The sequence below is a fragment of the Thermobia domestica genome, chromosome 2 (genome assembly GCF_964235325.1).
Source record: "Thermobia domestica chromosome 2, izTheDome1.hap1.1, whole genome shotgun sequence".
NCBI classification, from domain to species: domain Eukaryota; kingdom Metazoa; phylum Arthropoda; class Insecta; order Zygentoma; family Lepismatidae; genus Thermobia; species Thermobia domestica.
In genome coordinates this window covers 14,590,824-14,614,332 of record NC_137455.1, presented here as the reverse complement: position 1 = coordinate 14,614,332, position 23,509 = coordinate 14,590,824, and the positions used below count along the sequence as shown (strand labels likewise).

Sequence of the window (23,509 nt, the reverse complement as noted above, 5' to 3'; positions counted from 1 at the left end):
TACAGTTGGATATAGTACAGGGGCGGCGCAAGTGTGGCCTCTAAAGAAATTGGAGAGTTCTTTTTTTCAAATCAAAAAATGAATGAGGGAAATGAACAAAATTTCAGCTAACAAAAAGCATAGTACATCGTTCAAGTTATAGGAATTTAAAAGGAGGAAGGATACACAAGTTTGATTGATCTTTGTTCTAGTGAAGAATAACCTCTCGGAGGAAGAATTGGTATGACATAAAAGTATTTAACGTTTTACGGTTATGCCGTTTAAGCTAAGGGGGACGGATGATAAGTAAACTGTTTCTGTCCAAGTTTGAAAATGTGGGAAAAAGGAACTTTGATCCAGAATAGGTGAAAACGAGTGCACGTAGGATAGCGGTGTCATGGCCTGGTTACGGCCTGGGTTACCAGCGGCATGGAAAGAAACGTAGTATCCAAACGTGTTTAGGTTACATGTGATGAAGGAATATTCAAGGGATTCTCCTAACGAACACAGGGATTCCTACAAATTACTCTACTACAGTTGAGAAAGTAAGCTACATGAAAGTATTTCCTCTTCGTGATATGTAGTTCCGTGCAAGATGACAATTCCTGCATAGAATAAACGAAAATGGACTAATACGAGCTACTGTGCATGTTGCATAAGAATACAAAGAAATACAGTAGCAAACCACTATTTTATTAAGTTTTGTACAAAGTAGGGTAGAAGTAACCTGTGCGTGTTTGTGCACTGTAATATGTGTACATGAGACAGCTGTGAAACGTAACAGTTCAGAGAGGGTACTGAATGTGACCGCATTGCAAAGATGACATTGATGAAATAAAGTTTTGCCGTGTACGCTGAAACACACCTAACACTTCGAAGATGGTTGCCTTAGCAACATTAACTCCTGCAACAAGTTCTTTGGTTGTTGTGACCTGTGTTGAATACATAAATGTTTCATTTCCCCACAAAAAGAGAAATCGAGGGGTCGTAACAGGGTGAGAGAGGTTCCCATAACACAGGTACTTATGTGAATCCAACGATTAGGGAATGTTTCATTTAGGTAGGTCCGCATACTCTGTAAAATGTGCAGGTGCACTGTCATTTTGGAAGCACATCTACTCTCTTATGTTCGAGAGGATATTTTGTAACAGATCTGGGAGAATGTAACTTATAAACACAAGATACTTCCCACCACCGAGGTGGATCGATAATAAGTAAGGTCCTACCACTAGATCATCACATTTGACCTTTGGACCAGGATACTACATGGTGTTTCTTTACGTGCCGCCTGACACTGCAATCCCATGCACTTTTTTTTTCCACATATTCTGAATCGGAATTCCTTTTTCCTTATTTTCATACGCTCGTAAATTGAACAGAAACCCCTCATTTACCATCCATTTCCATCAGGTTAAAAGGCATAACCGTAAGATGTTAAATACTTTTGTTTCATTTCAGTTCTTTGTGCGAATGTTTATTCTGTACTGAGACGAAGTAGATAAACCAAACTTGTGTATGCCCCTTCCTTTCAAATTCTAATAGTGTTCTTTTAACTTGAATAAGTACTATGCTTTTTGTTCGTTGAAATACTTTACTTGCTTGTTCATTTTCCTCATTCAACTTTTGATAAAATACCCTAGGGATTCTTCAGTTTCTTCGGAGACAACCTTTGCGCCTCCCCTGCACTATATGCAATTATAGATTAGTAAAATCAGTAACTGAAAATAATGAACATTACCTTTTACCCAACTTCGATCCGAAGTTTTGTTCTCGAGTTAAGGCTTTAAAAAATCCAACAAATTTCGGCTGGTCATAGCACCGAAAGGAAGCATTTCCATCCCCAGTTTGGTGGGTCTATACCTTGTCTTATCTTGGTGTCAAGAATCACCTACTAAGCGTTGTCAGTCGTGCGCGTTAACATCGTATATATAAAAATGTATGTATGTAGTATGTTTCGGCGTAACTATGGAATACCTGGAACCAAATTTGATGCTCATGTGACTTACAGTCTGGAATTAAATACTGTAGGCTTAAGATCTTCGTAGAACCCCTTTCCCTAGGGACGGATTGAAGAATAATCCAGAGCTACGGACATTGATGTCGAATTTACAGTTTTTGAGGTCTCTTGAGACGAATAGTGGCATTTCCGATACCGTTTACGTCCAAGTTCAGCCTCCCATCGGCATGGTGGATGAGGAAAGGTGAAAAATGAAATACCGAAAACGACCAAGAATTGTGTCGAATCCGTAGTTTTCTGACTCGGAAAACTGCTAACCCGTTTGAAATAACTATTGGAATATAGTATCAGGGCGCAAAATTTCCGGTCGCCATTGGCGACTAGAAATTTAGGGCTGGCCACCAGTGTTCGGTAGGAATGGTTTCTGCCTAAACTCACAAGGCTGCGCACTTTATATTTCGCACGAAAATAATTGTTAATGAGTGAGAGAAAAGTCTTAAGGCATGATATTTTTTAAGATGTATATGAATTGTCCAGTTCATAATTGATTATCCTGAATCGTCTGATTTTTAAATTTTATGCTCTGATGTAATCTCTTTCTTTGTGGAGAGTCACATACAGAGCACAGGCGGTGGTGACCGTAGGTGAGTGAGCGCTTCAAACTCATATATAGAAACCTATCAGTTTCTGCTATGACAGGAATGCTACTGTAAACAGTTAATTTCTGATTTCCTGATTAGCTTCGAGACTTCATCTGAGGGAGAGTATGGTTTTGTAATTTGACGCCTAATCAAAATATTTTCCGTCGTGAGGTTCTGTTCCATTCTGCATAGCTATTCTGGGAAGATGTTTACAGTTGGTTAATCCGTTTGTTTGTGTTGTGTTATAAAAACAGTAGTTGGAATTTATCGAATTTTTAGGCTATTTATCAGACAGGGTACCCACCCAACCGTGAATAAGCCGTGAATTTCGTAGTCAAACCTTGAAAATGTAGAACATGTTCAAATTAATAGAAAAACTTACCAAAAGAAAAGTAGTTTTAAGTCGCAGAATTGCCCTTGGGAATTATTTCAAATTTAAAAGTTGGAGGAGAGGGAAAACGTGGATGTATTTGCCAGTATCTACATCATGATTTTGTCACCATTGAATGTACTGAGATATTTCTTCGTGCGATAATCTTTCTAAGCGTTCAAAATATGTGAAGACAGAGAGAGGTATACAAATTTAAACTTAGTACGTACTCTGCTCATTTTTATATTACCGTACTTGTTTTTGTTTCATAGAATATGTTAGTGTAAGATTGAACTTAACAGTTTGTTTTTTCTACAGAACTTGAATTGGAAATGTACGATATTTCCTTTAATGCACGGTAACGTTTTTGTCCGTACTGTTTACAAGTAATATTTAATACGTTGTAAGTTTTCAGTTACTATGGTTTGCACAGTCTTCTGGTACGTAGCGGTTCATTGAAGATTTAGATTGCAATTAAAGATAAAGAGAGATAATAAGTTTAACATATTATGAATTATATTTGTTTAACGTTATATTTTGTCCATCCCCTGTATTATGGAATATATCTTTAAAACTAGCGTCGGTTACCTGCTTCGCTGACTTTAAATAAGAAAAACTAGTAATGTATTTCGTTAGTTCGTCACTTTTTACTGTTACTGAAGTGCTTTTTTATAGCGGTCATTTTCTATCATTTTTTATCTCTTCACCCCTCCCCAAGTTGCAGGGCTGAATATGGATTCAAACGTCATCAGAAGTATCACTGTTCTTCCCAGCGACCCCGCAAACTGAATCCGACACTAATATCGATCATTTTCGATAATTTTCATATATCTTGCGCCTTCCCTAAGTTGCACCGTCAAATTAAATGATAAAATCCTTCCAGACCCCAACCTCATCTATGTTGAAAACTTGATTGAGATCAGTCGGATGGTTCAAGAGTTAAGTCACAAAAATGGTTACTTTCATTATATATATAAAAATTTAAATTGTCTAGATCTCGTTAACTGTAGCACGTTACAGTACTATCTGTCCATTACATATTTCTTTTCACATCTCCTTGTAGTCGTTTGAAGATTGACATGGATTCTCTAACATCTTTATATCATGTGATGATTTCGTTTTGTGTTTGTTAATTTCCATCGTTACCTGGTGACCCCGCGTGGCGTAGTTGCTGACGCTCTCGCCTTTGGTGCGAGCGGTCCCAGATTCGATTCCCGGTGGGGACACTCGGTCGAAAAGGTGTTAACAGCTTTTTCAGGCTAGCCATCTTGAGTGAGTTTTTCCTGGGTTTTCCTTATTCACACCAGGTAAGTGCCGGCCGCTTCCTTTCGGCCCTTTCATCGGATAGTGTGATCGCAGAGGGATGTCATCTCTCATTTACGTGACGGGCTAAATGGCCATAGATGCCGAAAACCCAGAAATCTAATTCCCACTTCCAACATTACCTGACCGTCACAGCTGATCTGTGATTAGCGAGTGTGTGATTGGTGTATAGGAATTTGATTTCTAATGGGAGAACCTTACAAAAATTGAACGCATTCCACTTTAAACTGTAGCCCCACGTCCCATAGCCTCGGTGCTGAAAGGGATGCTGAATGAATAAATAACTAAATACTCGTTACGTAGCCAACGACAATTGTATTCTTAAATTATGTGTGATTTTTAGCTATCTTGATTTTTTTAAATATCCACGTAATTTTTCTTTTTTCTAATACTAATAATAGGAAGTTTTGGGATTTCTAATTATTATGGAAGTTATGAGATCGTTCTTTTAACATTATATATGATGAAGGCGTTAAGATCAAAGGTGATTGCTGCTTCGATTTTTTTATACTTTAAACAGTATCGGGCTTTATACGAATGTGTGGTTTCACAGTTTTCATACAAATCTATCACTGTTCTAAATATTAGCTGTTATAAAACCCGATAAAATAAGTTATTACGAGGCTAAGTGCCCGTCGTTTCCTGGTTTTTATCCTTTGCTATTATGTAAGCCAACATGCCCACAATGTGATGCGGGTTGCGTATAGGGAAGGCGTTCGTGGAAACTACGAGAAACTTGTATACCATGTCGCATATATTTTCAGTTCCCCGCAAATTCCCGTTAGCCGAAATTAATTAAAAAAAAAAAAAAAACCTTCGTACACGTTTATATATGGTGATTTCTTTCTGTGCGAAAAGTTTGATAGATACACATTATTTTATTGTTATTAAAGATGACCGATTTCTTAGTAGTACGCACTAGTTGAAGAGCACAGTTATAAATTACAGTTTTTTTTTTTTTAATTATGCTCTAAATGTTCATTTCAATTAAGAATTTTAACAGTTTTTACTTAAATATGGGAGCTGTAGAGTAATTTTATAATGGACACGTTTCATCATTGCTTCTTGAAAGGTTTATTTTTTAAAATCAGTTTCTTTCTAAATAGAGATAGAAGAGTAATATTAAATTCAAAATGGATTGTGCCTGTTGGACTAAGAGCCTGATCAAATATTTATGAAGAAGAAAGAAGAAAGTTTATAGCACGCGAATCCAGAAATTGTATTGTGAACTGAGCAAAAACATAACTATTATTACTGGAACTCTTTGTCCTAGCATCGTGATATAGTCATCATTTTCGACTCAAGATTATGTTGATTGCCGTGTACGGCTGCTTTCTTTCAAATCTTTAACCAGTTTTGTTATTTTTCTCAATGATGATAGACAGATTGAAATGGTCACTTCGTACTCTAATACGAAATTAGGTAGAAATCTTCCCCATTTTTCATAAATGTGCTCAATTGAAGCGATCCTCATTTATTAATACATTTCACCGACTCCGTAGCTAACAACAAGGCGTTCAATAGAGAGTCGATCTGCGTCCGTCATCCTCAATAATCTGTATGTCCGTCCTCAGGTTTTCGCATAAAAAGGGATCTCCTAGCGCTACCAGATTTTTTTTTACACAGATGTATATCCTAGATAAAATTGCTTACGAAGTTTTTTTTTTTTTTTTCTTTCCGGGAGTCAAAATGTACGCGTTTCTTTCCCAGTTTCTATGAAACGCCTACCTGTATGTAGCCAACATTATATTTCGATTATGCGGACTTACAGAACACCAGAGGATAAATAACGAAACACTGGAATAAGGCCTTTTTTTTTTCTTTTTTTTTAATCCAGGTTCTGAATGAAAACCAGGAGGTGCTTATAGCTAGTTACGTGTAAGCCAGAGAATTCCTCGGAAACGCATAGAAAAAGAACACCGCTTTTGACACAGCGTGGTTTTATCTTCAGCATTGAAATTCACCGAGTGTGGAAACAAAAATAGTTTTCTTCCCCGTGTCCTGAATTCAGCATAGCTTCTTTGTGATGTAAATATGAAAATTAGGCTAACTAACTGCATTCAAGGTTAGCTTAGTTTATGACATTGAAAAATTATTTGTAGACAGGGTAATTACTGTCTTGCTTATCATTGGCAAAGTAGGTCGATTTTTCTTTTTCTCATGTTCGCAAGAATGTTGGCTGTGTTTTATTCTTTCTTGTCTTATCCCAGGGTTGGCTGGTTTAAACCAGCTGTTAAAAAAAAAAAGTTTAAACCAAAAAACGAAAAATGTCCGTAAATGTGTAAGTGTTAGTAAAATCTTGATGAACACACACATTTGTGGCTTATCACGTTTCACTCCCGTATATTATTCGTATTTTATTCAGACCTAAATTCCCCATTTATTACTCAAAGAGATTATACTACAAAAACAACTTTTTAATGTAAGTTTATGAATGTTTCGTTTGTGATTCTTTTATAGTTTATTATTATTGTTATTCAGTTGCAATCAAAGGAAAATTCTAAATAATGTTTCGTTTTAATAATGTTTACTATTGATAAAATACATCGAAATGTCGTACTTTTTTTGGGGGGGGAGGGGGATCATACAAACCTCACGAGAGGCATTTATTGTTAAATCAGAAGTATCTTTGGTATCTTTTTATGTATAAATTGGTCATAGCCAAAGTGGACTCAAATACTTAATATCTTTATTCACTTTTCGTACTGATATGCAAAGTAGGCCCTTAGTCGTTGTATTTCTTTAACTTGAACTAATAAAAGTCGTAGTGAACTAACTTCAAATGGAGAACAAATTCTCTCGCATGTAAGCCGAGAAGCGATTTGGATTCTGCTTTAAGCTTTTGTGACCACTTCCAGCATAACCTGGTTGTTGCATAATAACACCAAGGCGAAACAAACTTATTTTTGTCCATATGTGATATAAATACATAGAGCAAGTTATTTAAATAAAAAAAGTGGTTTAAACCAAAAAAACTTTTTTTTTCTTTTTGTTCAATAAAAACTATGGTTTTTGCCAACCCTGTCTTATCCAGAAACTTACGTGGGAGCAATATTTGAGCGATTCACGCAAAATAAAAGTTACTTGTGGATATATGCCGATATTTGTTAAGTATATGTTACAAATAAATAATTGGGTTTCTTATTAATCCAAGTTATTAGTTTTCTTTCATTTTGATACTTTAAAAGAACGGATCAAAAGTGCGTAATAAAGAAAGAGAAAAACTAAGCTTAAATTATTAATAATATAAGTTAATTGTAAACGTGATATGATCAACAAAGAATACCAAAAGAAAAGGACCGGGAATAATTTCTGATTTAAAGACATGCTCCTGGTAGTCGCATGACAGAAAATACCTAGTTATTTCATAAATATTGTCCGAGATTTTGGTCTCAGTCTAATCATGCTGGGTATATGTGTATGCTACCATCTAGGTATCGAGGTGAGGTCTAAGCTTTCATTCTACAGTGAGAGCGTGACAGTGGAGACGTGAAACGATGGACTGGGGCGACTACGAGATTTGGGTTGCAATTATAGCACTACACAAGGTGGGTATGGCATCACAGCGGATCTTTGCCACCCTGAAATCCCGGTAAATCAGTGAATGATTTGTATACCGCACCATCCAATGTTACAATAAACAGTAAGTGTCAGTGACCGGAAGCGTAGTGGCGGACCGCGCACATTGAGAAACCACGGACAATCAAAGCTGTAGCTGCAAGGATTCGGCATTATCCCGTCAGGACTCAAATCAGTGATTCCGAGAGATGACCATTTCGAGACTAGCCATGTCACGAGTGCTCAATCAGGATCTGGAACTCAGAGCTTACAAACAATGTACAGGCCACTTCCTGACTGATGCGTTATGCAGGAAATTGACAAAGGAAAATTCTCTTTTGAGAGAAGCTCTTTACAGTTCAGTGGTCCTTTAAAGCTCAAAATGACTGTGTATACGCACCGTCATTGATGCAAGCAGCCGAACGTGCTTCGAGCGTGCAAAGCAGGGTTGGAAAAAACCATGGTTTTTATTGAAAAAACCAAAAAGCCCGTTTCTTTTTGTTTAAACCGGTTTTTTTGTTTAATTTGCCCTGTGTATTTATATCACATATGGAAAGAAATACGTTTGTTTCGCCTTGGTGTTATTATGCAACAACTGGGTTATGCTACAAGGGGTCACATAATCTTAAAGCGGAATCCAAACCGCTTCTGAGCTTACATCCGAGAGAAATTGTCCTCCATTTGAAGTCGAAACCGCGACTAATCGGCCACAAATGCGATGCCGACTGACTCACAAAGGACTCCTGATAAAAATACGTTGTACTAATCTTTACATACTTGTTAATATAATTGTCAAGAGTCATTTCAGAAGAACAAAAAGATAAACAGTTGCACAAGGGAAACCATTATACAGAATTACATATGGACAATTTCAAAATACTGCAGAGTACAGAACTAATTTAGACCAAGTTAGTTAACAACGACTTATTAGTTCAAGTTAAAGAAATACGACGACTTACCTTGCATATCAGTAAGAAAGGTGAATAAAGATACGAATTATTTGAGTCCAATTTTTCTCTGACCCATTTATACATAAACAGATACCAAAGATACTTCTGATGTCAATAAATGCCTCTCCTGGGATTTGTATGATCCCCCTCCCAAAAAAAGTATGGCATTTCGATGTATTTTATCAATAGTAAACATTATTAAAAAGAAACAATATTTAGATTTTTCCTTCGATTGCAGTTGCGTAACAATAATAACAAACTATAAAAAATCACATAAAACACATTCATAAACTTATAAAAAAAATGCTTTTGTAGTATAATCTCTTTGAGTAATGAATGGGGAATTTAGCTCTGAATATAGTACGAATAATATACGGGAGTAAAAGTTGATAACCCACAAATGTGTGTTTATCAAGATTTTACGAACACTTACACTTTTAGGAATATTTTTCGTTTTTTGGTTTAAACCAGCCAACCCTGGTGCAAAGGTACTAACATCAGTCATGATGTGGTTGAATGTGAGCTTCAGTTGTACAACATGGCTTCAGCTTTATGGAAAATGGGGTGAAGACATCGGATACCGTGTGCCAAATTAACTGTGGAGGATTCCATTGTGGAACCACAGGGTGTCTACTGATACTGGAAATACTGGAATTATACTGGAATTTAATTTTGATACTGGAAGTACTGAAAATATACTAAAATTTTTATCCACATACTGGAAAAATGATGAAATATACATATATTATCATTCTTTATAACCTATTCTGCATTTTTGAACTCCAGAAGTGCAAAGTAATAACAGTCTTACATTATAACTAGAACAGAATAATACACAATTATTTATACAAGTTATAATATAACTTAATAATACATTTATTATATACAAATAATGCTCTTGGCTCACTGTATCAGGCCTCCTAGCAGGTTGTCTACGTTCCATGAAAGTCATGAATTGAGATTGTCGGTCAACGGAAACTGGTGAAATTGAGCTTCAAATCATGAAAAAAAAAAAAGTAATTTTCCCTAATGATCCGGCGTGAAGACGTGGCGCCATCTCTCTTGGGGTTGCAGATAGTCACTATCTTTCCTCTCTCTACTAATACTGTTTTCAGTTTACGTTTTTCTTTCTTTCTTTCTTTCTTTTTTTCTTCATTATCTTACGTATAATAACAGTAGATGCATTATATTATATGCAATGCCTCAAGTACAGTATACAGGCTGCAAACTAGTCCGTAAAGTCAGTAAAAGTAAACTGTCAATGATGGGAATGTAAAATCAGTCAATGATGGGAAACTGAGGGCCAGTGTGGATGTGACACATTGCTTGTGTAACGATTTCAGCGGTTTCATGAGCAGTAACATATACCTAATCATTGGTATTTCAAAGAATTCAAGGCTAACTAAATTTATAAAAACTAAAATATCCATTTGATGGTAAAACAATTTTACAACCCTGAATTTATCAAGAGTGTGATTATTCCTAAAGAACTTTAAAAAAAAAAAAAAAAAAAAAATCATTTTATTAGATATTGCAATTTTGCTGATAGTTATACTGGATATACTGGAATTTTGAAATTGAAACTCAGTAAACACCCTGAACCACTAAGTACCACCATATTCTCCAACCAACAGGATTCTGCTCCCGCGTACAAGGTCCAGTCAACATGGGAGTGGCTATGGGCCAACATCCCAAACTTTATTTCAACGTCGGACTGACTATCTAGCAGCCCAAATCTGAATCCATTAACCGCAACTGTGGTCAATAGTCTGGTAGAAAAAAGACCCTAATGTGGACTCCCTAAAGCGCGCACTTGAGAAGGCTGCCGGCCACTTCCCCGTCCACACTGTTCGTAATTCCATTGACGAGTGGCTAGCCAGACTCCGAGCCTTCATCTAGCCTCAAGGTGGGCATTTTGAAAACTGATTGGGGTTTTCCATGTATCATTTTGCAAAAGGATATCAGTATATCGTCCGTACTGTTTCTATGTTTCTTTCTAAACCTCTGGCAGTATTTATGAAATAACTAGATATTTCTAATAGTTCTTAATATAATTTATTTTTAATCGATAGTTCTTAATGTAATTAAGATTCCAAATATTTTAAGTAATTAACTTAAGTACGTGAATACAGGAATGTTGTAATGGTAGATGGGTGGTTAACCTATTTTGAACGTATAGAGAGGATTTGAGAAGTGTTCCCATTAGTAAAGGAGAAAAGATTCAGCAGTATTTCGTGGTGTACGACCTAGGGCAACAAACTTTGTTCGTTTTTAAATTTGCAATTTTTTTTCTTGCTTTTTCGGAGGTAACTTCATGTCCGTTTAAACCTTGAAGTTTGAAATAAGTGTTGCCGACTAATGAAAAATATAGATAACCAATATAAGATAAAGATTTGTGTAAGAGCTTATTTCAGGGGAATGGAAGTTTAATTGCCGTAAACAGGCCAACATGTAAAAAAAAGTCACCAACAGAATTTTGTTATGTTAACTCAGTAAGCATGCATTGTGCTTAAAAGTTGTCGATTCTGCCCTGATTTTTTCGATCTTAGTTTACCCGGCAATTTTAGCGCAGAGTTTGTTAGTACTTGAGAGATACTATGAAATGCCTGAATTAGTGATTCGGAAATTTTAGATATTAATTGCAACTGGAAATTCATTGTGCAAGTATAAGTAAGCTGTGTATCAAAATTCTGCCAGCGGTATTAGAGTGAAGGAAAATTTTGAAAGAATGAAAAAAATAGGGTGAACGTAAAAGGATAAAGATATAATTATTATGGATTTTGTTACTGAGTAAAATTGTATTTCTTTAACAGTTACTTTCTACTGTTTATGAAAAAGAAATTGGGAACTTCCTGTAGAGTGGTTGTTTAATTTCTATTTTAAATGATGAAAGCGTAATTATTCTTCGATCACATTATGATTTATGAGTTGCTCTCATACTAATGTTTCTCAGTTTTGTCTTCTCTCTCGAGTGCCATCCTCGGGCACTCCTCCGGGAGGAACACAGGCTTAATTACTTAAAAAAAAAAAAAAAAAAAAAAATCAGAGTAAGTCGTCATATTTTTGTATGAACAGTGAACATTTTCCATAAACGATTACCAAAATTTAATCAGTGCTCTTGATCACTTGTTATTCTCAGTAACATTATAAGCTACTCCTATTTTCTTATTATATACAACACGGTGGCTCACCTCTGGTTCATGGGCCCCTTGGTTCGTTCCCAGCTCGCGTCAAGTAAGTTTTGTGGTGGATAAAACACCATATGTGTGGGTTTTCTCGGGGTTATCCCTTTTCCTCCTGTTTTCTTCATTCTACCATTTCATTCATTTCTCATCATCATCTTCTTTAGCGTAGCCGGTCTAACCCTGGGACGTAAAACTTAAAAAGATTTCATTTTTTTACTATGTAGATCAATTAACAATATATGCACAACGTTAGTGACATGTACAACATCCTATTAATACCTTTAAAAAAAATTCGTGTTTAATCAGCAAGTTTATTTTTGTATATTCGAATCGATGCCACTTGCCAGGAAACATTTGAATTGATGTACGCTCTGTGCGGCCAAACCACACTTTTATCCAATGATGTAATGCTAGAAATTTTGGTAGGTATACACTCGACCGTTTTCAGAAGTCGCATATAAGCCCCCTACCCCGTTCGTATATGCTTGTTCTCTTGGACTATAAAAGTATTTGATGTTTATACACTGTATACGCCCCAATATATCCCTGCTGTTGTCCTATTTTTTGTACACATCCGTACGATTAATGTTTTAGTTAAAGTATTAATTGTTAATTATATTTATCAAGAATATATGTAATAAAGTTTTTTTAAACTAATATTTACTTTTTGGTTCCATTGATTAATCAGTAAAATGGTAGAATGACGAAAGCAGAAGGAAACAGACCCTATAAAATCCCCCCCACACGGTGTTGCCCACCACAAAGCTCACTTCGAGAGAGCTGGAATCGAACCAGGGACCCCACGCGCCAGTGGTGAGTGCTCTGCCACTGAGCCACCGAAAAGTGACTGGTGGGTCAGAGTATTAATCCTGTAGACACATAGATATTTGTACTATTCGCTTCAGTTTGAGCGCACGCTGGCGTTTTGGGGGAGTTTGAAGAAGCTCTAGTCATTAGTAAATGATACCATATTTCTTCCATCTTTCCCACAGATTTTGTACGGAGCGACAATGTTCTCAATAAAATTCAAGAGAGAACTATTCAAACTTGGTTGTCCAGATACAAATTGAATTAATAATTAGACAATAATCCAGGGTTGGCAAACCCATGTTTTTTTTTTTATTATTATTGAAAACAAAAAACTTTTTTTTGTTTAAACCCGGTTGTTTTTGGGTTTAAACCAGTTTTTTGGTTTAAATAATTTGCTCTATGTATTCATATGACATATGGACAGAAATAAGTTTATTTCGCCTTGGTGCTATTATGCAACAACTGGGTTATGCTGCAAGGGGTCCCATAAGCTGAAAGCGGAATTCAAACCGCTTCTCAGCTTACATCCGAGAGAAATTGTCCTCCATGTAAACTCGAAACCGGGACTAATTGGCTACAAATACGATATGTCTGCCGACTCACTTGCGAAGGACTCCTGATAAAAATACGTTGTACTGGTCTTTACATACTTGTTAAAATAATTGTCAAGACTCATTTCAGAAAGACAGAAAGATAAACAATTGCACAAGTGAAACCATTATACAGAATTACATATGGACAATTTTAAAGTGCTGCAGAGTACAAAAGAACTAATTTAGTCCAAGTTAGTTCACAACGACTTTTATTAGTCCAAGTTAAACAAATAGCGACTTACCTTGCATATCAGTAAGAAAGGTGAATAAAGATACGAATTATTTGAGTCCACTTTGGCTCTGACCCATTTATACATAAACAGATACCAAAGATACTTCTGATGTCAATAAATGCCTCTCCTGGGATTTGTATGATCCCCCTCCCCAAAAAAGTATGGCATTTCGATGTATTTTATCAATAGTAAACATTATTAAAAAGAAACAATATTTAGATTTTTCCTTCGATTGCAATTGCGTAACAATAATAACAAACTATAAAGAAATCGTGAAAGAAAACTTCACAAACTTACACACACACACACACACACATATATATATATATATATATATATATATATATATATATATATATATATATATATATATATATATATATATATATATATATATATATATATATATATATATAAAGTTGCTTTTGTAGAATAATCTCTTTGAGTAATCAATGGGTAATTTAGGTCTGAATACAATACGAATAATATACGGGAGTGAAACGTGATAACCCACAAATGTGTGTTTATCAAGATTTTATGAATAGTTACACTTTATGAACATTTTTCGTTTTATGGTTTAAACCAGTTTATATATATATATATATATATATATATATATATATATATATATATATATATATATGTACAAAAACAGTTGGTTTAAACCAGCCAACCCTGCAAAAATCCCTATTCCTTTTTTGTGATATTTTGTTTCTTTCTTTGTTAAGAGAGTTATTGTTGGAAGCATATTTCTGAAGAGTAAAATTAAGTCCTCTCAGTGTTCCCGGCGATTCTAAAATACAATGGTTCATGTGAAGCTATAGACCTATTTCTTTCTTTTTTATAGTTATATTTATCACATGATTAGGAAGGAGGTTACTGGACCTAAAAGGCCGAGCCTATGAAGAAGGTGTCCAATGGGAGGCCGAAACGAAACGAAAACTAAATAATTAGAAAGTGCACAAATTATTTATATAGCTTGTCTTCGGACAAAATTTGAATATTTCTTTCTTCAATATGATTATTTTGAATGTTGTCGCTCTCAAAAAATACGTTGGAAAGGTAGGAGAAACGTGATGCCGTCTGTTGGCCATAGTAAAGCATTTACCTTAACGTTGTATGTTGTTCAATCGTGGTTTGGGGGGGGGGGGGGGATAAGTCATTCTAAAGATGTGCAATGCTTGAGTACCAAATTTTTAATATTATTATTTTAATTTTCTAAAAACAGGTGAGGTTCTGAATATGATTATGGTAATTCCATTTTAATAAATCCTAAACTTTCTTTTATCATACTTTTGCTGTGTCTTTGTAAAATATGTAATAAAGATCCGTATGTTTCTATTTTCAGGCTACCTAGCTGGGAATCAGATACATTTGTTGGTCCACTTGTGAATGTGATCTGGAAAGCATGTGAGTATCTTTTTTGCTATAATTATAGACTCTTCAAATTATTCTGAAGTGCACAAATTTCCTTAGTTTACATTTGGATTATTGGTCTCCGTAAATTTTCTGAAAACTGTAATCTTCTTCATTGAAAAGAGGGCTGCGGTGGCTCAGTGGTAGAGCGTTCACCTTTGGTGCTTGGGGTCCCGGGTTTGATCCCAGCCCCCGCCAAGTGAACTTTGTGGTGGACAAACACCGTGTGCGTGGGTTTTCTCGGGGTTCTCCCGTTTCCTCCCACTTTCTTCATTCCACCATTTCATTCATTTCTCATAATCACCGTCTCCTTTAGCCTAACCGGCATAACCGTGGGACGTAAAACTCAAAGATTTCATTTCATTTCTACTTCATTGAAAATTGAAATGGAAATTTTAGTTTCAGACATCCAAACTGTAAAATATCCATACGTTAGAAGATAATGTCAGTGAGACCTAATTTAATGTTTGCTGTGATTATTCTATGTGAACTTGTGTGATTTGTGCAACCATTTATTTCCGAGAGTTTTATGAGTTTCCACTGAAGATAAAATCTTCAGACTGATTGACTATTAAGTCTTGGCAAGATAATCTGATGGAAGTTTGATACAGTGATCCAACTTGGACGAAGACCTGAACAGTAACATACTGTTGCTGTGCAAGATAAAAGTATAGACTTGTTTTTAATTTTTGACATTAAAATTACCGTCGTCGATTTTAAGAGTGGGCAGTGCTTTCTCTGCCGCTTTTGCTCGGCTGCATCTGACTTATTCTTGAAAATATATTTAAAAAAAATAACGCGACCAAAACCAGACTTTTTTTCTGCGAGACTGAAAAGATTAAAAAGTATTAAATAATAAAGAATGCAATTGAAAATAATGATTAGATTTTGTATGTCGAAAAAATACAGTAAGAGTAGACTACTGTATTATTTACAGGCTGGTAACCATTTTAAGTTCTGGTTTTGTCTCACGGGTTCGTAATAGAGATGTAAATATTTAGAAACTTAGATGTTGTCAGAAGAAGCATACAGCCACCGTTCTGATGAACTAATGTAAATACAGTTAGTGTATGCTGCATTCGTATGTTATGAACGTACCATGGAACTTCCAATGGCCAACATGCTTGTTAAGTAAAATTGAGGTTTAAAGAATGTATTATTATTATTATTATTATTATTATTATTATTATTATTATTATTATTTGGTTCAAAACTTCCTTATTTGTGAATACGAAAGTAAGTCTGAAATAATGTAAAAAATAACAGTTTTTTTTTTTTTTTTGTTGTTGTTGTTGTTGTTGTTGCATTTCAATACACTTCGTAGTCTTAATTAAAGCTCAGTCAGACTATACCAATTGCGAACGAAATGACCTCCTATAGTTTCGCCATGCTTCCTATTTTACTCATTCATTCTAAAAGATAACTGCTCTCTTTTCTTCCGTAGTGACCTTGTGTACGGCTAATTCTTCTTATTCCGAGTGGATCTCATGTGATAGATCCTTAATACCGTAGTAAATTTGTGTATTTCTCAATGTATCTGTGATTTCAAGTGTTCAGAATTAACGTAAACAACAGCAAAAGGAACATCACTAATATTGATATCCGTAGAATGAACTTCACTTGGAAATCCGTATTTATCAATATCGTCACGGAAAATGTCAGTGACTTACTTTGAAAATCTTGGAAGTCATTTTATCATGTGATAACTGATCTGTTTTTCTACGTTCTTGTTCTTCGGTCAGCCTTCATGGATTGACCTAAATCATGGTGTCCACATTCTGGAAAGTCAGGGAAAATCAGGGATAGTCAGGGAAATGGATTTTAGTCAGGGAAAGTCAGGGAAATCACAAGAAAAGCTTGCCAAGTCAGGGGAAGTCAGGGAAAATGCACAAGAAATTGTACGATCAATTACAAACATTACAATTAGAAAGATTTCTTGTATGTTTTGCAGTTGATTCCTGGAGGGACAAACACCATATGTTGATGGAAATGTACAAGTATTTTTGTATTCACCTTCTGATGCTTATCAGAAGGTACTTTCCCGCCTTCCTAGCGGCTCATTTTTTTCTTCCGTTTTTTTTTTTTTTGTTTGTTTTGTTTTGTTTGTTTGCTTTTTACTTGACAGTAGAGTATTTTGAATCTCTTCTTGGTTTCATACATACTTTATTTTCATCTTTTTCTAACACCTGTACTATAGGAATACCAAGTCAATATTTCAGGCTCTTTGGTAGGCTAAGCGAAAAAAATTCAGTTGTTAATATCAGTTGAAATGTTTCGCACGACCTGAGCCCAATAATGAAACATACCAAAACTGAGGGCTTGTCTAGATACTTAATAGATTGTTTCGCATGGCCTGTACCCAATGATGAAAAGCAACAGGATGATTCAAAAGACTTGCACCATAAACTACATCCGTGAACATGTGATTGTGAGTCAATGATGCAGGCATAATGGGCTTGCTTATTCCGTGAGCGCTTGCTTCCCGTAAACAAACTTGGCCTAGCTGTCAGTCCAAAGTCCTTATCAGTTAACTATTCCTTTGAACACAGTGTTTTTTATATAAACAGGGCTCCCACTTGTCCTGTTTTCCTATATTTTGGAAATTTGTGACAATTATTATAGGACAAATATATATGTCCTTTATTTCCTTTATTTTTCAAGTGCAGTCCCAATGATGATTTAAATTGCTACATATTAGCAATATGCTAATTGTGTCTTAGGATTTTTTCTGAGGGACTAGAATATGCATATGCCTTTATGAGCTATACATATTTGCTAATTTAATTGTATTTAAATTTTTCTTGTATAGACCATTAGTTTACAATGCCAAGAAAAACTCGATTTTGCGATCAGTGGCTAAGTGATCAGTCCATATTTATTTTATTATTATTTTTTTAAGGATACAGCAGATCTACTAAGTTTAAAAAGTAAAAAGATACTCTTATTTTGTATTAATCTAAATCTTGTTTCCGGTTGCCCTTGGAGGTGAAGGGTGACCTTTTCTTACAATACATTTATATTTTTTTCTGTGCTTCAGAGCATAATATTCTATTGTATCTACCTATCTACATAATTTCTAAACCGCAAAAGTTGGACCGCTTTGTAGTTACTAACATTGATATACTTACGGGATAACAGGTGCTGATAGTAAACTGTTACCCCAATTTGATTACCATCACTAATATATGTACGAGCTTTCGAGAACTAACTCACTGTTCTCATCATCAGGCTTAGATGGGAGAATAGTATGGGTGAGGGCAGCACGGACGATGATGTGAACAGTGAGTTAGTTCTTGAAAGCTCGTACATATATTAGTGATTGGAATCAAATTGTGGTAACAGTTTACTATCAGTACCTTTTGTCTGGTAAGTATTTGGTCTAGGAATTAATTCGTGCGGGTGGACAAGAGATGGCGCAACGAACGGAGCGTCCCACAGTTCCGTGTATCCACACATGTGTTGCAAACCCCTGTCATCGCGTATCGTTCGTAGTATAGGACAGTGGATTAAAGCGTCAACAACACCAGTTTGTAGTTAAGTGAACATGGCGCAATTTGTGCCTGATAAAGTGTTTTTGCGGGGTGTCCTGCTGCATTACTTTAACATGCAGAAAAGTGCGACTGAAAGTCGTCGTATTTTGGTGGAAGTGTATGGTGACCATGCTCTAGCTGAGCGAACGTGTCAGAAGTGGTTTGCACGGTTTAGAAGTGGTGATTTCGGCTTGGCAGACCAAGAGCGAGCTGGACAGCCAAAAAAATTTCAAGACGAAGAATTGACAGCATTGCTCGAGCAGGATTCGTGTCAAACGCAGAAACAACTTGCAGCAGCATTAGGCGTTGATCAAACAACAGTCTCCAAACGCTTGAAAGCCATGGGAATGATTCAAAAGATGTCACATTGGGTTCCACATGAATTGAAAGACAGAGACGTTGAAAGACGAAAAACCATTTGCGAATTGCTGCTTCAACGACAGAGCAGAAAGGGGTTTCTGCATCGAATTATTACGGGTGATGAGAAGTGGATCCATTACGAGAACCCTAAACGAAAAAAGGCCTGGGTGAAAGCAGGTGAACCAGGTCCATCACAACCAAAACGAGATATTCACTGTGCAAAGGTTATGCTGTGCATATGGTGGGATATGAAAGGTGTGGTGTACTATGAGCTGCTGCAACCGGGTGAAACTATGAATGGAGAACGTTATCGACGACAATTAATGCGTTTGAAGCAAGCTCTGGCCAGAACACGACCAGAATGGGAGAACAGACATGATAAACTTATTGTTCAACATGATAACGCTCGCCCACATGTCGCAAAACCGGTCAAAACCTATTTAGAAAATGTCGGATGGGAAGTTTTACCCCACCCGCCGTATTCACCAGACGTTGCTCCTTCGGACTACTACTTGTTCGATTGCATGAACAACGATTTGATTGGACAGCGGTTTACTTCTTCAGAAGATATCGAAACATGGGTCTCTGACTGGATCGCATCCAAGGATGAGGACTTCTTTCGCCACGGAATCCGTACATTGCCTGACAGATGGGCGAAAGTGGTGGCTAGCGATGGACAATATTTTTCTTAAGGTATGTATGTATTTTGTGTTTGTACTACAGCTTCAATGTGTGCGTACCAACCGCACGAATTAATTCCTAGACCAAATATATCATTGTACGTAATTTCTAATTTCACTTCCAAAAATATTTTAGATGCCTTTCTTTGCATTGCTTCAGAAATTAATATCACTTTCTCTTTTTGCAGGTTTAAGTGGGATGTCAACTCAATAATCTGACCTTATGAGTCATCATAATGGCTAATAAGTCAACTTCTTTTAATGATCAATGGCTTGATGAAAAGTTGTACCCGGAATTTTCATGTTGGATTGGACGTGTACACGGAAATAGTGGATGTGCGTTTTGCAAAGTATGTTCAAAATCATTCAAGCTTAGTAACATGGGACGAAGAGCAGTGTCCTTTCATGCTAAAGGACCTCAACATCTTAAGAACTTGAAAGCTAAACTCATGCAACCTGCTGTCAGTGTGTTTGTGCCTTCCAGTTCAACAGGTCAGTCATCAGGTACAAGTGACTTTAGGCAGGAATCTGATCAAACTGTGTGTAAGCATAAAGATGATCAGCCAGAATCAAGTGAAGGAAGTGGTGAAATCAATAGCAAAAATAAAGAGCGTGGTTTACATTCATACATACAGACCGAAGAAGTTATGAAGGCAGAAATAATATGGACTTTGGAGTTGGTTGCAAAGAAAATATCCTTGAATGCTTGCCAGAACATTAGCCAAACTTTCCAGTTGATGTTTCCTGACAGCTCTATTGCTTCCAAATTTACCCTTGGGAAGACAAAAGCCTCTTATCTAGTAAATCATGGCTTGGCTCCATATTTTAAAGATTGTGTTATGGATAGAGTTAAACAGGCTTCAGATTAAGTCATATATTTCGACGAATCTCTGAATAAAGTAGTTCAGAGAGGCCAGATGGACCTAGTCGTAAGATTCTGGGATGTAAATCAACAAAAAGTTTCTACATCATATCTAAATAGTGTATTTTTGGGATGGGCAAGAGCCGATGATCTTTTGGAGAGATTCAGAGAGGGAATAGGTCTTTCATTAGACAATTTACTGCAGGTTTCCATGGATGGACCAAACGTAAATCTCCTCTTCAGGAAAAAACTAAAGAGTGAAATGTGCCAACGAAATCCCGATGGAAAAAGTTTGATAGACACTGGTGTTTGTGGACTACATGTTTTGCATGGTAGCATGAAAAATGGGCTAAAGGCATCACAGTGGCATTTAGACGAGACTCTTAGGGATATGTATTACCTTTTTAATAACAGCCCAGCTCGCCGGGCGGAATATACTACCATTACAGGATCCACCGATTTCCCAAAAAAGTTCTGTTCTATCAGATGGCTTGAGAATGTGGATTGCTTGGAAAGGGCTGTGAAAATTTATCACAATGTGAAGAAATTCATACAAGATTCTACACTACCTAGTTGTCGGCAACAATCTTCTTTAAAGGAACAGATGAAAGACCCTCTGTTGAAGAGTAAGTTGGCTGGTTATAGAGTTGTTTCAGCAGAATGTGAAACTTTTCTTCGAAGATTTCAGTCTCCAAAGCCACTAATGCCTTTCTTGCACACAGCACTTTTGGACTTAATGCATAGTTTATTGGCTCGATGTGTGAAACCAGAAATATTGCAGCAAGCTGACTGCTCAAAAACTGATGTCTTTGGAACTTTCAAATGAGAACCTTCTTCCTTCAGCAATGATTGACATTGGTTTTGCTACGAGGAAAGTATTAAGAGAAACCGTATGTACAGACAAGGAAAAAGCAGAATTCAAACTTGAGTTTCGCAAATTAATCATAGGTTTAGTTCAGAAGTTGCGTGAAAGAAGCCCGCTGAAGTACAGGTTTGTGCGTGGTGTCACTTGTTTTGCCCCAAGTATTATTTTGGAGCAGCCATCTCTAGCAAGAAAGAGAGCGCAGATTGTTCTTGAAGACCTTCACAGTGCAAACAGGATTTCGTCAGATGTGGCTGAACAGGCAAAGAAACAGTTCAGTGTATTGTGTGTTGAAGCACAAGGTTCCTTGAAATCATACTTTTGCGAGTTTACTGCAAGACACGACGATTCTGTAGGATTAGATGAGTTTTACTACAAGATGCTAAAGGATGATGTCAAGTTTGCTAGCCTTTTGAATGTAGTGAGAATTTGCTTGATAATGTCACATGGCAATTCACCGGTTGAAAGTGGTTTCTCCATCAACAAATCACTACTTGTAGAAAATCTTGTAGAACACTCTCTGGTGTCTCAAAGACTTGTGCATGATGCTATCTGCAGTGCTGGGGGTGTAGGTAATATATCCATCACCAGGAGCTTACTACAGTCTGTAAAATGTTCCAGACGAAGGTACCAAGATTATCTGGACAAACAGAAAAGTGTACAGCGCGAAGAAGAAAAGAAAGTTGTAGAAAAGAGAAGGATTAATCAAGAGCTAAAAGATTTAAATGACAAAAGACAAAAGTTGCAGAATAACTTGAAATCAGAAGAAAGTGCTCTTCAAGCAAGAATCGATGAGCTGGAAAAGAAGAAAGGCAGTTTGTAATATGGAACACTTATTAAAAATATAAACTCTTTTATTCCCCACTTTTATGGATAGATGTGCAATCATAAGTGAGAAATTTTCATGTGAACACATTCTCCATATTGTACAGAAGACGCTTTATTATTATTATTATCATTATTATTTTTTATTTTAAACCATGATATTTTTCAGTTTTATGTCAACATGTGCTAATATAATACATTTTGTAAACTTGTAAATGTACGTTAAAAAATCTTTCTGTATCTTTGTAATCTTGTGTGCATAATGTGTAATAAAATGTAATAATACGACAGTAAATAAGGTGAGAGTTGGCTGGCTATGGGGATGGTGGAGGCCAGAAAAAGTCAGGGAAAAATTGGAAATTCAGTCAGGGAAAATCAGGGAAAGTCAGGGAAATTGAGATGGAATTTTCTGTGGACACCATGTAAATCTAGGAATAATATCTTATGCATGTGAAATCCTTTCCCGAGTTGTAAGTTCTGTGGTTACTGAACACCTACATGAGTAATCTTACCGTTAGGGATGCGAGAACTTATAGAAGAAAGACGACTTACTTATATTTTTCACGGCTTTTTTGCCTTGGATTTTTTTAAACGTTTCTATTTTAATGAAATGACGGTACTTTCTGCCTTTCTTTTCACATGTTATAACACGTTAGGCAACCAAAATGACACTAGTGATATATTGGATTGCCTAACTTATACTTGCTGGCAACCGAAAGAATATCAATTTCAAAACCAATCAAGATAGCCAGCCTCGGAGTGAAAATAGAACTCATAAGTAGTGAATATTTTGAAGTCAGCTTTTTAATTGTAGAATTTACTGTGGGAATGCAAAGGTGTTATTTGAATAAGAAAGAAAGAAATTTTCCGTCTCTGCTCCCTTAAAAAAAGCTGCTTTTGTGCATCACAACTTATCGTCTATGGATTTGACGTTGAACAATTTTCCTACCGTGCAAACAACATATTAAAGCGGTTTTTGCCTTTTTAATATGCAGAGGCCTGGATTTACTCAAGTATTTTCACTAAAAGCCAATTATCGTCAATAGATTAATTTAGGTAGGCCTCAACTCCATTGGAAAGAGAGAAACAAAGGTGTTTATATTCAACTTAGGGGTTGAGGATAACCTTTGTGTCCACTTCGAAAAACGAATCATTCGGAGTGAAAGTCGAATGGTCTTCCTAGTCACTTTGCAGCAGATCGTTCACAGCAAGTAAAATTGTTGTGGTATTCAGGTGTAGCTTTGAGTGCACGTTCCTTTTCAAGTCTCTTTCTAGTTTTTATAAAATTCTGTAATGAAAAGTGTGCTGTTTAACCGAGGCTGTAGATTCTTCCAGAGTATAAACTGCAGTTGGTATCACGCGCCAGATAATTAAT

The 23,509-nt window shown here is 36.2% G+C and overlaps 1 protein-coding gene across 2 annotated transcripts in view; it reads left to right on the top strand.

The window, feature by feature from the left end:
* The window catches only part of LOC145670420 (uncharacterized), an 84,631-nt gene that overhangs the window by 14,408 nt on the left and 46,714 nt on the right, over positions 1–23,509 (top strand). For both annotated transcript variants that reach the window (XM_081739088.1, XM_081739096.1), the window contains exon 2: positions 14,948–15,009. The gene's annotated coding sequence lies outside the window, so the exon portion shown is untranslated. The remainder of the gene's footprint in view (positions 1–14,947; positions 15,010–23,509) is intronic.